Raw genomic sequence first — 12,072 nt, forward strand, 5'->3', positions numbered from 1 at the left:
CAGCTTCTCACGTTGGCTTTACACAGAGAAACTGAGCTAATCTTGCCTCTCACAGTGGTGGGAGGGAGACCCTTGTGTCACCCCATCCTTTCCAACTCCTGCTGTTCACTCATTGAACCCCAGGAGTGACAGCTCACTGGATATTCCTTTGGACCAATTCAGCTCACTAACCCTGCGGAAAATGTCCTTCTGAGGCTTTTAGATGTGTTTTTTGCTGCAGGATTTTATTGGGCTGGATTTACAATAGTGAATTGAAAGTCAATGGGGCAGGGGAAGGGGCAGCATCTGGCCAAGGAGAGAAAGGAGGCAGTGGGTGGAGGAGTGGGACCTTCCTCTTTCAGTGGCCACAAGCTGTGAGATTGGCTCAAACCACTGACTGTAGCTTCACCCTCACTTTCCTCTGGATCTTTCCTTTGTGTTGCAAATGTGTCTCCTTAAAGAACACCACCTTTGATTTCTCTTGCTTTCCAGTGATGACCTCCAGGTTCCTTTCCCTTTAAGCTCACTGGCAAATGAGTTTTACATTCTCTCTGGTCTAGAGTCTCCAAACAGGACTCCTGAGTTTCTGGCCGCCTCTTTCCTAGCTAAACCTCACAGCCAAATACTCATTAACAGGTGTTTTGATCTGCCCACTCCTCTCCCCACAAACCACGGTGGTCATGAAACCCTCGCCTTCCCTGGCACCAGGACTCCAGCCTTCTCTGGCACCTGTCTCCCAGTCCTCCCTCCTCTCCTCAGTCTTTGTCACCATGGGTAGCGTGGAAGCCATCTTCATCAGAAAGCTCCCTCCGTGTTTTCCCATTCAAGCTGTATACAGATTCAAGTCTATGAATACTTGAACAGATTCTTTTGACGACAGTTTTATTGTGAAGATGACAGTTTACCCAGACGGCAAACTCTCATAGTAACTTAGGCAAAGAGAGCCTTGGCTTCCTACCTAGAAAATAGGCAGATTTTGCTACCATCTCTTCTAATAGCCTAATATGCTCAAAGGCTCTACAGGAGGAATTTTATCTTGTAGTATTGCAGTATTGAGGAGGATCAACAGCTTATTTCATTATAGGAAGCAAATCTGAGTAAAAAGCAACTTATACTGATGTAACTGAATTTATGCTAGTGCTTTTAGTGGCATAACTATGTTAGCAAAAAACACCCATACTTCGAACTGACATAGCTGGAAAGATTTTACACATACGTGGGTCTACAGATTTATTTGCCTCAGTTGTTTCTGTCTGTGGTTCTGGTTATTTATTTTGGTTTGTTGTACCAAGTCAGATGCACAGCATGCCAAAATGCTCAGTCACTGGCTAGTGTGAACATCTGAGTCCTTGGGCAGGCCTGGGGCACCTTTCAGCACCTGTGTGAGCCCAGGTTTGGAAACCTGAAGTCCTCTCTGCTGCTTCCTGGGGCAATGGCTTGTAGAGCATTTTTTGCAGGGAAGTGTAGCAGCAGAATTTTGTAAGAGTTCAAGTGTGTGCCTGACACTTCCGCTTCCTCCATCCTACATTTACTTCCCATACTTTTTGCACTATTTAAAAGAAATAATTTTATTTCCATATATTTTTCCTCTATCCAGCATTAATGCAGATCATACTTGGATCAGCAGAATTTGCATATCACTTTTAGACCAGCTGAGATATCCTTCTGCAGCAGGTGAAAAATATCCCTGTGGTAATAGTGATTGGTGATCTGAAGAACAGCAGCCTTGTTGGTGAGGGAAAACCACATTCCTGGAATTGCATACCTGCATTTTCTCCATTGCCCCAGCAGCATGGTGGTGCAAGGAAAGCTATTTTGCCACCAAGAAGGCAGTCAGGGGTGACAGCTCAGACAGGAGGTCAGCAGGGAATCAGGGGTATCAGCTCAGGGCTGGAACAAGGCACTAGCGAGATCTGGGAGGGAGCAGGGGAGAGGGTGGGTGAGAGGCAGGTGTGCAGAGCCAGGAGGAGTATCTTCTGCACATTATAATGAGCCCATGCAACAACTTTGTTACAGAAAATGGAATGGCCTCCGTGAACCGAGTTGGGGAAAGAGAGGCGCTGCACCTCCTCACTCTGCCTCTTCCTTGCTCCTTGCAGACACTGCTGGGTCTCTGGGAATGTGGCACTGCCATCGGCTTCAGCAAACATGCATTTTCCAGGACATGAGACCTCTTGTGAGATGCAAGCAGGCACAGTCCTCTTCAGACATGCTGATGGGATCAGAACAGCAGCTGAGTGAAAAGTGAAGAATGAAGAGTGACACAGCATGACTCGGAAAAAGGCTCACTGGTGATGTGAGTAGCAGCAGAGAGTCACTTCCACATGAGCAGGTGTAGGATTACTGCTATATGTGCTTCTGAAAGGCCAGAAGTAATTCCTCAAGGCTGAGCTGAACCTCAGAGGAGACCAAACCCCATCTTGTTGCCACAAGCTGAGGCACAAGGGGAGTCCAAAGATGGCAGCCAGTGCTGGACACACTGCCTGCTGAGTTTCAGCACGAAGCACAAGGGCAGTTATTAAAACCACTTGCAGAGCTGTTCGCTAAGGGAACTGTCAAGGTCAATGCCATGTCCTACATTCTCTTATTTGGTGTATAAATGGGAAGAGACAATAAAAATACTGTTTAAGTTCCTGTTTCAGACTTATTTGGTGATGGGATATTTTGTTTGGTTCATTAATATATATTCCACAATGCATGGATTTGTTTTTCATCTTGAAAGAGATTCTTTTTCTTGCAATTAAGACAAGGAATCAAACCAGGCTCAGAAGGCATGAGCTGGCTCCACTGCTGTCTGCTCACACACAGCAAGGTGCTTCTTAGCCAGTGGAGAGCCTTTGCTCTATGCCGGCCTGTAACACTTGGTTACTGGGTTACTGCAGTAGAACCGATGTCACAGATACACCAGGTTTCTTTACTTTTCCTAAAGATCTGTCTGGAGGCTTGCTGTACCCCTGTGCAGTCCTGGTTTGGAACCCTTGCTAGATTTTTTTCTCACAGTCAGAAGCACATGGAGACATGATTTTCCAAGGGTATATCACCCCTTTCTTCTCAACGTTGATCCGGGTCACTATTGCTGGACTATGAAGACTGAGGTTCTCCTAAACACTGGTATCACTGGGAAGAAACGCTGAGAATTGTTTATATTTCAGCAAGAGGAACTGTATACAGTGAATGACAACTGTAAGAATTCCCTAGAAAAAAAAAAATTTACAGACACAGGCCATTCAGTGTGGTGGTAGTTGACACCTTTCTGTGGACATCTTGCTCTGGGACAGCTGCATAGCTACATGCATGGCTAGTACAGTGTTCTCTGCAAGCCCATCAGTTTAATCGAAGGGAGCTTATAGGAGTGGTCTCAACAAGGCAATACAGTAGTAATTTCAAGTGCCCTTGCATCACTCTTGAAGGTGGTAAGTCCTGCAGAAGGCAGGCACTGTCTGTGGCTCCAGAGCCTGTTGATACACAGCAGGTTACAGAAATGGTCCCTGCAGAGCTTAACATAAAAAGCCACACTATGATGGAAGTAGAGTGATTTTTCCTCAGAATCTCAGGTAAAGAACCAAAGAGCATCTTCCAGAAAACAATGCAGAGATGACACAGACAAAAGGGGTACTTTTGCATATTTTGACAGGACACTTTGCAAGAACACCAGGAGAAAAGCCCACACATTTAAAAAGAAATCAGACAGGATTGCTTTGCAGCTGTCTCCCTCCTTGCTTACACTTGCCTTAGGGCCAGCCCTGCTGCGTTTCAAAGACATCCTGCGTCTCCACAAGCTTTGTGTGTTTGTTTCATCTCAGCATCTCTGCCCTCCAACTCTTCACTGGGGCCTTCAGAGATTGCTCCCTTGTTTCATGCTGGGTTTTTGCAATGACAAGGGTGGGGACCAGTTCCCCATGCCTGTTTCCACCCCCACTTAATATGCACTCCCTCAATCCTTTGCATTGCGTATCAGCTCTCTGCTGCTCCAGGCTCATCTGCCCAACCTCAGTGCCGGAGTCCTGTGACCGCCCTGTAGCTAGACTGCCTTAGCTGTTTCTTTCTGCAGGCTGAGGAGACTGAGGACATCCTTCCTGGTCTGGGCAGGGAGAGATGGTTTGGGTAGTGAAGTGCATTTATTTGCCTTCTTGGGAAGTTGGGCAGCAGAGATTTCCAAAATTGTTGGTGGGCTATAAAGAGGGATTAAAGAGGATAGGGAAGTACCTTGGCCAGGGCAGGCGAAAGCTGTGACCAAAGCAATCACCACTGTATGAAAAAAGTGGATGACAAGATTGTGGCTGGATGACCGTTGGGACAGGTGTCAATCACACCATCTGTACCCTGGTACTGTGCTGACAGCCAAAGAAGAAGGTGCAATTGGTGCTTTCCTCGGGTGTTTTCCATCAGTTGGTAGAAAGGTATTCTTTTTCTATCAGGAATAAAATGTAAAAGTATGCACAAAGTAGAAATCTTTGTGTAAGTATGTTTTGCCCTGGTTTATGATGCAGTGGGTTCAGTTTAGGTAAGCTCCTCTTGTGACATTAGATTTGAAGTCCTAAAGAGCAGCTGCGGTCAGTACCCAGACACAGCTGGAGCCAGAGGTGTTGGTCCGCGGCCTGAGGTCCAATTCTGAAATCTAATTCTTTAAATCACTTTTTTTTGGGCCTTTTTTCTGTTACAGGCCAGGTAACAGGTTCTTAGTGACAAGCTTATTGTGTGGTGAATCCTGATGGACACTATTATTCCTGACTCACCCCAGGAATAATGAAACACAAGTGTCTGTCAGTCCTTACCAAGGCTGGGAGCCTTAAGCTGTGTTTCTTAAACTTATTTCTGAGTATCTACTAGCATCTGAAAGTGCCTGTGCAGGCAAGTGACTGCCATTTGGTGCTTTCTCACTTGAATTTGGCTGTTCCTGTTGGTTTGTTCAGATTTCTTTGTCAAAGAGCATGTTACCAAAATTCCCCTCTCAGCCAGTAGCCCAAGGCATGGCTTGTTAAGTAAAGATTGTGACCCATGCAGATGAAGGGCCATTGGCCTTATTTACACTAACACTAACTAAGCTTCTTGCCTTCCATCTGGAAATCACTGAAGATTCATCTAATCAGAGCTAGCCTGACTCTTAAGAAAGTTAAAACAACTCTGCTAAAGGTGTGAACTCCATTTCTACAAGTAAAAGCATGCTTTGTGTCTTCTGAAGGGGTGGAGTGCAGCTAAGTTGCTTGCATTTCTGTGGACTGAGTTTGCAGTTTTAGTTGAGTCATCCCAGTTTTCCCACTTGTCCCTGGGAGGTGGGCCAGCAATGGCCAAACTCCCCAGTCCTCCCCATTGCATCCTGACGCTTCCCTGTGCCTGACGGCTACAAGACACCTACCACATACTACACTGCCATGAGCTGAGAGGAGGGGAAATTCCAGGAGCAATGTGGGAGAGAGCAGGATGAGGCATGCAGCTGGGTCCCAGGACAACCCTGCTGGCTTATTTCCTCCTGTGACTGAAGACTGGGGGTTGCTCTTCAAAGGGGTAGCTTGGCTCTTGCCGACCTGGCAGTCTGTAGTTATTGTATTCTCTTTCTGGCAGATCTGAAGGTGGCTTCAGCTCTGTGTCTCGTCACCTGGTCACTAGGTGACCCTGGGAAAGCAGCAGGAAGGTCAGCCAGGGATGAGGAAGAATGAGACCTCCCCTTTCAACAACATCCCGTGCAGTTAGGATGCACTTGGAGTAACGTACAATCATTTCTGGGCCTCAGCAAAATGACAGTGTCTCTTGCATCCCCAAGTCGATGAGAATTGGGGTCACGGTGCCATTTCCAGGAAATCTTCTAGATCTTGCCCTTTGACATTGAGATAAGATCACTGGCATATATGACAAAATGGGTGAGAGAGGATGCTGTTCTGGCTATGCTGTCATCTAGCCTGCAAGCTAACTCAGTCCCCCCATGACACCCAGCCCCCTGCTCATACACCCTGGAGAAGCACCAGTTCATTTTGAAGTCCTTTTAGGATAGGGGAGCTGGTTCACTCTGAAACAAACGCAGGTGCAGCAGGGAGAACAGTTCACCCCAGGATGGCCTGAGGAGGTGGTATGGGCAATCTGCACCATGTTTGCCTTCCTTTATTCCATATCATCCTTCAGCACTGTCCCACACAGGTACCCCCCAGGCACCAGCTTCCCCATGACCTCACCTCACATGGTGTGGCATGCAGCAGCTTGGAGGCGTCTTCAGTTTCATGCTATAAAAGTACCTCTAAAGTGGCCTGCAACACAATCTCATTCCTTCAGACACTTTGAACTGAGGAAATACAGAAGAAACATCCACTGTGTCCTAAAGCCCCAGCTGTACTGCATGGAGCCAGAAGAGGGCTGGGGCAAGGCCCACTGTGACCTGGATGCGGTCACTGTGCTCTAGCCCTGAGCAGTACGAGCACAGACACTGGCAGGGGCTGGCTGGGGCAGAAATAGTTCATGTGTTGGGGAAAATATGTTTGGCAGAGCATCACAGCTCATGAGGTCTCCAGTGCATGTCACTTCTTTTTAAGAGACAGAGAGAGCAAGAGTTGTCAATATTTCATGACATCACCAGCTACCGCGCTTTTGCCTTCCAAATGTAATTGCTTGTTATATGTTTATTACCTGTAGGAACATTAACTTGCAATTACTGGCATAACTTAGCTACTGATGAAAGGTCCTTTTTATTTGGTTTGCTTTCACAAGCATTTGCTTGCTGTAATTAAGTAACCACAGTTCTACCTTCATTAACAGGGAGAACTTTCTCTTTCAAGATGACTGCCTGGAAGGTAAAACAGCACTCGTGCCAAGGAAAATTGTCAGGGGGCACACCTTCCCTTTTTTCAGTGCTTACCACATGGAAAAGGGCAGAGCTAGCAATGGAAATATGGTTTAGATGCTTTCTTTTTAAGAAGATGTTCTGCCTTGCGAATAATATTTAATGGTCCTTATTTTAAAGTGCAGCACAGAACTCCTCTTTGCGTGGATAGAACTTCTTCATGAAGAACAAGAGGTATCTGCATATACACATGCAAGTCAAGAGAAGGTATTGCGAAAAAAAAGAAAAAAAAGAGGATAATAAATGCCAGCCTTATCCTGCTGATCCCTTTGCTTCTTCCTATACCCATCTCTTTTTCCATAACCTCTTCATGACTAGGAATGTTCCCATAAAGTGCCATGGCCAATGACACACCCGTGATTATAATTAGAGAGGAGCCCTTGCCGCTGGCCAAGTGAAATGCTGTTACCAGCTGGGATTTGTTTGACTGCTACAGTGCAGCAGAACCAGTGGGTGTAGGTCACTCGCAGGGCAGGGGGGATGATCTGGTCCAGCTTTTTGTTTGCAGAAGCACCCAGGGGTTTAGGAGGCACCTGTGCTGCAGCCCAGCTTGTCCGATACAGAGCTGTCAACTTCTGTTGAGGCACTGGCCAGACCCTGGCAGTGAATCACCCAGAGGACAAACCAACAGCTGCCTTACATCGGGGAGTCCTAAAGCACTGCTTCTATGTGCCCTTTTCTATACATGCACCCTATTTATCTGAGGTGAAGGCGCTATAGCTCTTATCCCGAGTATACATTTGTGTGGGGGAGAGTATGTAAATGCATGGAGCAACTAACCCAGAGGGAGGTATAAACTATAGGTAAAGCCCAGGACTCCTGAAGGCCATTGCAGATAGCTCAGAGTGAGTGGTAAAAGAAATGCTATGGATCATACAGTCAAAATATCATGACTACCAAACTAAACCACAGCCCTGACAGCTGTGTACCTGGGAGGGACATATGGATTTCCTTTCTACAAAACCACAGCAAGCTCTGCTGTAGCACAGGGAAAATTCCCACCAGAAAGAAGGAAAGATTCCTGCTGTAGGGCCAGAAAAGCATCTGAGGAATTATCTAGGATGACTCACAGAAATGCTGCTTTTAACAGACAGAAAGATCAGCTCAGCATCACCTCAGGAAGTTCTGGTCTGTTGTAATATGGCACTGCAAACGCAACTCTTGCTCTGTCATACAATCAAATTCTTCTGCCTGATTTAGGCAGCACTTCATTTCAGTTAACGGAAGACTTTTGTAATTTTTGTCAGTAAGATTACAAGATTCTTCTCCTTGATGTTCCTGATGTTAAGGCCTTTAGTCTCCAAATTAACCCATTGTCTCCCTGGAGTTAAACTGAAAAGCTGGAACATAAGCTGCACTCCATGTCACACCACAAGAATTGTGCTTGTTTAGAGTTTTTATAGGCCCTTAAAAATAAAACTTTTATTTTCCTGGGGGGTCGGGGGTGGGGGGAAGCCTCTGTTTATCCAGAATATCAATCAGAAGAGTACAGTCTAATTCTCCAAGCTCATTTGAATGTTTTCAGAGGAGATATGCTTACTCACGTTCTTAGTACTTTGTACATCCTACTGCTTCGTCACTGCTATAATTGGTAAAAAAGTGTACAGTCTGGGGAGAAAGTCTGTGTGAGCATGTGTGTGTGCCTCTGTCTTAATAAATACCTCTCACAGAAACTGAAGCAAAACTGGAAAATGCATTTGTTCACAGCAGTCTTTTTGCAGCCCTCAGTTAATTTGGAGATTTGCTGCTTACATGCAACATCAAATTCAGAGCAGTCGTGCAGAAGCAGGAGGCTTGCTGCCCTTCTGCAAATGCAGTACAACACGGCAGAGTCCCACTAGACCAGATGGATGCTGGGCAGAGGGAAGGGTGTTGTGCTATTTTTAGCCAGGAAAGAGTTAATTTTCTTCATAGTATCTGGTATGGGACTCTGTTTGGGATTTGTGCTGGAAACAGTGTTGATAGCACAGGGATATTTTCATTGCTGCTCTCAGCACTGCTCCTCACCCCACCCACCAGCGAGCAGGCTGGAGGGATGCAAGAAGCTGGGAGGAGACACATCCAGGACATCTGACCCCAATTGACCAAAGGGATATCCCATACCGTATGACGTCATGCTCAGCATATAAAGCTGGGAGAAGAAAAAGGAGGGGGGGAGGGGGGATATGTTTGGAATGACAGCATTTGACTTCCCAAGTAACCGTTACACTGATGGAGCCCTGTTTCCTGGAGATTGCCGAACACCTGCCTGCTGGTGGGAAGTGGTGAGTGAATTCCTTGTTTTGCTTTGCTTGTGTGTATGGCTTTTGCTTTACCTCTTAAACTGTCTTTATCTCAACCCATGAGTTTTCTCACTTCTACTCTTCTGATTCTCTCCCCCATCCCAGCAGGGGAGAGTGAGTGAGCGGCTGGGGTTAAACCACAACAATGAAGGTGTCATACCTGTGACAGAAAGATTAGTGAGATGAAAAGGCAATCACAAGAAAGAAGTGGGAAAGGACAGAAAGGAGTTGGAAGGAGAGAAAGGGCAGGAGTGTGCAAAGTGAGCCCAAAGGGAAGGGTGAGAAGGAAACTAAGGGACTGAGGCTTTGGGCTGTTCATCCCAAAAAAGCCCAGTCAGAACTGCCGGGTCCTTTCTGCATCCCCTGCGGTGGCCTCTGATGCTGCCTCCTCTCTGCAGGCTTCCTCCAGGGCTTCACTCAGAGGCTGTGGATCAGTGCCAATGATGGAGGCAAAGTGACTCTGGCCAGACCCATCTCATCAGACTTCCACAGCCAGTCCCCACATTCCACAAACACATCATGCACTTGCATAATATGGCATCAATGTACCCTCCTCTTAGAGACAACATGATGTAGATGCCTCCTTATGATACCTGGATCTAGTCTGCAACTTGGAGCTCCATGTGACAGTGGGTGCTCTCACAGGACCGTTTTTAAGTGACAGAGGCTCGGTGGTTTGCTGGTGCCTGGCACCCCTCTGCTGTGATCTCCCACAGCAGAGGGGTGCCCTGGTATGCGACCCAGAGCTCCCCTGGGCACAGTGACCCAGGAGGAAGCACAAGATGGGTGTCCTGCTCCTGCTCTGGCCACTCCTTTGCAGGGAGCAGGATAAATGTGACAGCACCTCTTCCCCAGCAAGAGGTATCTGACAACACGTCCCAGTACTGCTGTTATCAGGAAATATGGTGGTGACTGCAACACCCTCTGTTTCATAATCAGAGGAAGAAACATCTCTGACCCCATCTCTGACTAAAGGACAGCATATTTCCCACTCGTGAGTGTAGGGTTAAACTGACAGTGACATTTTTAAGCCCTTTTTCTTCTGATTTGCTAAGGTGTCCACATGAGAGCGGGCAGCCTGCTGTCTGTCCCCCATGTGCTCACCTCTGACCAAGCTCCCCTGAGAATGCCACCTGAAAAACAGGAAGGAAACACAATCAAAGAGAAAGCCTGTCATGCACTCCCAACCTGAATTTTTGGCACTGGCAATGCGTGGTGCTGCAGAAGTGCAGAGGCTTATTCTCGAGCAGAGTTGAAGCAAACAGAAGTTGTTTCAGGTTACATGTGCTGCTCAGGGGATGCTAGCCTTCCTACAGCCAGTCCTGCTGGCAGCCACTCTTACCAGAGACCTGGCAAGCCACGATCTTCAAAAGTGGACACTGATCCAAGGGAGAGCTCTGGCAATGCTGACACTGCAGCAGTCACCAGGTCTTGTCTTAAAAGGACAATATGAAATGGTAAAAAGCCATGCTGTCACCAGAGAGCAAAGGGACTGGGTGGTGAAGATGCTGGCATGCCTGCTATGTGACACAAGGCATATTAGGCAACTGGTTCACTAATTTCCTACTAACTTCTGTCTCTTTTCTACATTTACGCCACAATCTTGCAAGCTGGGAACTTCCAGGCAAACAAGAAAGGACAGGAGAGGCAGCCCCATAGGTTAGAGTGAGACTGGTCTGACAGTAACATCTCCAATAACGACTCCAAGTTTTAGCTACTGTACAAGAATGAAAAAGATGGGTAAAATCCTAAATATCATCAACCCACTGGGGTTGGGCTTTACCTGGAAGGTCTAAAAATAAAGTTTCCCAGTGTAAGTGATTTCAGTTTCACTATTCTTTCTCTTTTTATTCTCTATTTTAAGAATCAATTCCAGTTACACAGTGTCTGGTTACAGGAGTTTAGAATGGAGAATTTCTTACTCAGAAAGGGGAATTAATTTTTAAATGTACCCAGTTCTCATCATGGAGAAGTAGGTACCCTCCCAAAGAGAACTCAGGTTAGCATCCAGTCACTCCGATTTTCCTGCAAAAGCAGGAAAAAAGGAAATTTAAAGGAAGGAAACAGAAAGCGGAAGAAGTTGAAGGCAAGACAAAAGACTAAAAACTGCTTTTGCTGTGATAGTCTGCCAAGAAACGTTGAGGTAGCAGAGAATGAAAATGTCAGTTTGCTGCTTTTCACAACGAGGCTGTTTCCTCCATTGCAAATGTTGTCCTTGAAAACATTTATGAATCCCTAGTCCTGACTCTGCTGGTTTAAGCAACCAGTCCCCTGAGGTTTTCATGCTGCCCTAACTAGGACATTTTAATATAAATCCTCTCACCTATAATCCTCAGTCAGATATTCTAATATTCACAAAGCTTGGGTGTTTCTCATGCTGATGTGGACCCATTTCTACTTTCTGTAAAGTCTCTAAGAAATGCTGTAAATAAACAGAAAAATTAATAACATTTTTTCCTATGAAAATATGTGCTACTACTACACCTCAGCAGGTAAGCTGCCTTAAAATCAATTATAAATTTGAAACCTACCTGAGAGGGCAGGTCAGTACGTGGTCTAGCAGATAGCAAGGGACTGTGTTTTTTCGTGTAGTAACAACATGTGTGAGCCTATATATATTCTTCAAGCATTTAAAACTCCATTTTCAGTTGGTAATGGTAGCATCCATTTTTCCTCTTCTTTCTGCCAGTGAGAATGTGAAAAGGATTCACACGCAGGATTCCTTCAACAAGCCTTTTTTTTTTTTTTTTCTTTTTCCATCTTCTGACTTTTCATATTGTCTCCAGTTGGGGAAAATGTGTGGTGGTGAACTATTTAATCCTGCTAAATTTCAGCTTTTCACTTTTCCCTAAGGCTAGTGTTAAACTGATTTTTTTTGGTCTGGTCTGTTTTTTTACCTGCTCTGTAGCTTTGCTGAAGTTAAGAGGGATTTGAAAGCTGCAATAGGAAAAGGATAATGAAACATGACCTGATGGTGACCCC

At 45.9% G+C, this 12,072-nt stretch overlaps 1 long non-coding RNA gene across 1 annotated transcript in view; it reads left to right on the forward strand.

Annotated features, from left to right (window-relative positions):
- Positions 1 to 8,974: 8,974 nt before the first annotated feature.
- The window catches only part of LOC119150537, a 36,177-nt gene continuing 33,079 nt past the window's right edge, over positions 8,975 to 12,072 (forward strand). The window contains exon 1 of the long non-coding RNA XR_005105108.1: positions 8,975 to 9,072. This is a non-coding gene — a long non-coding RNA (uncharacterized LOC119150537). The remainder of the gene's footprint in view (positions 9,073 to 12,072) is intronic.

This window comes from Falco rusticolus, chromosome 6 (assembly GCF_015220075.1).
Source record: "Falco rusticolus isolate bFalRus1 chromosome 6, bFalRus1.pri, whole genome shotgun sequence".
NCBI lineage: Eukaryota > Metazoa > Chordata > Aves > Falconiformes > Falconidae > Falco > Falco rusticolus.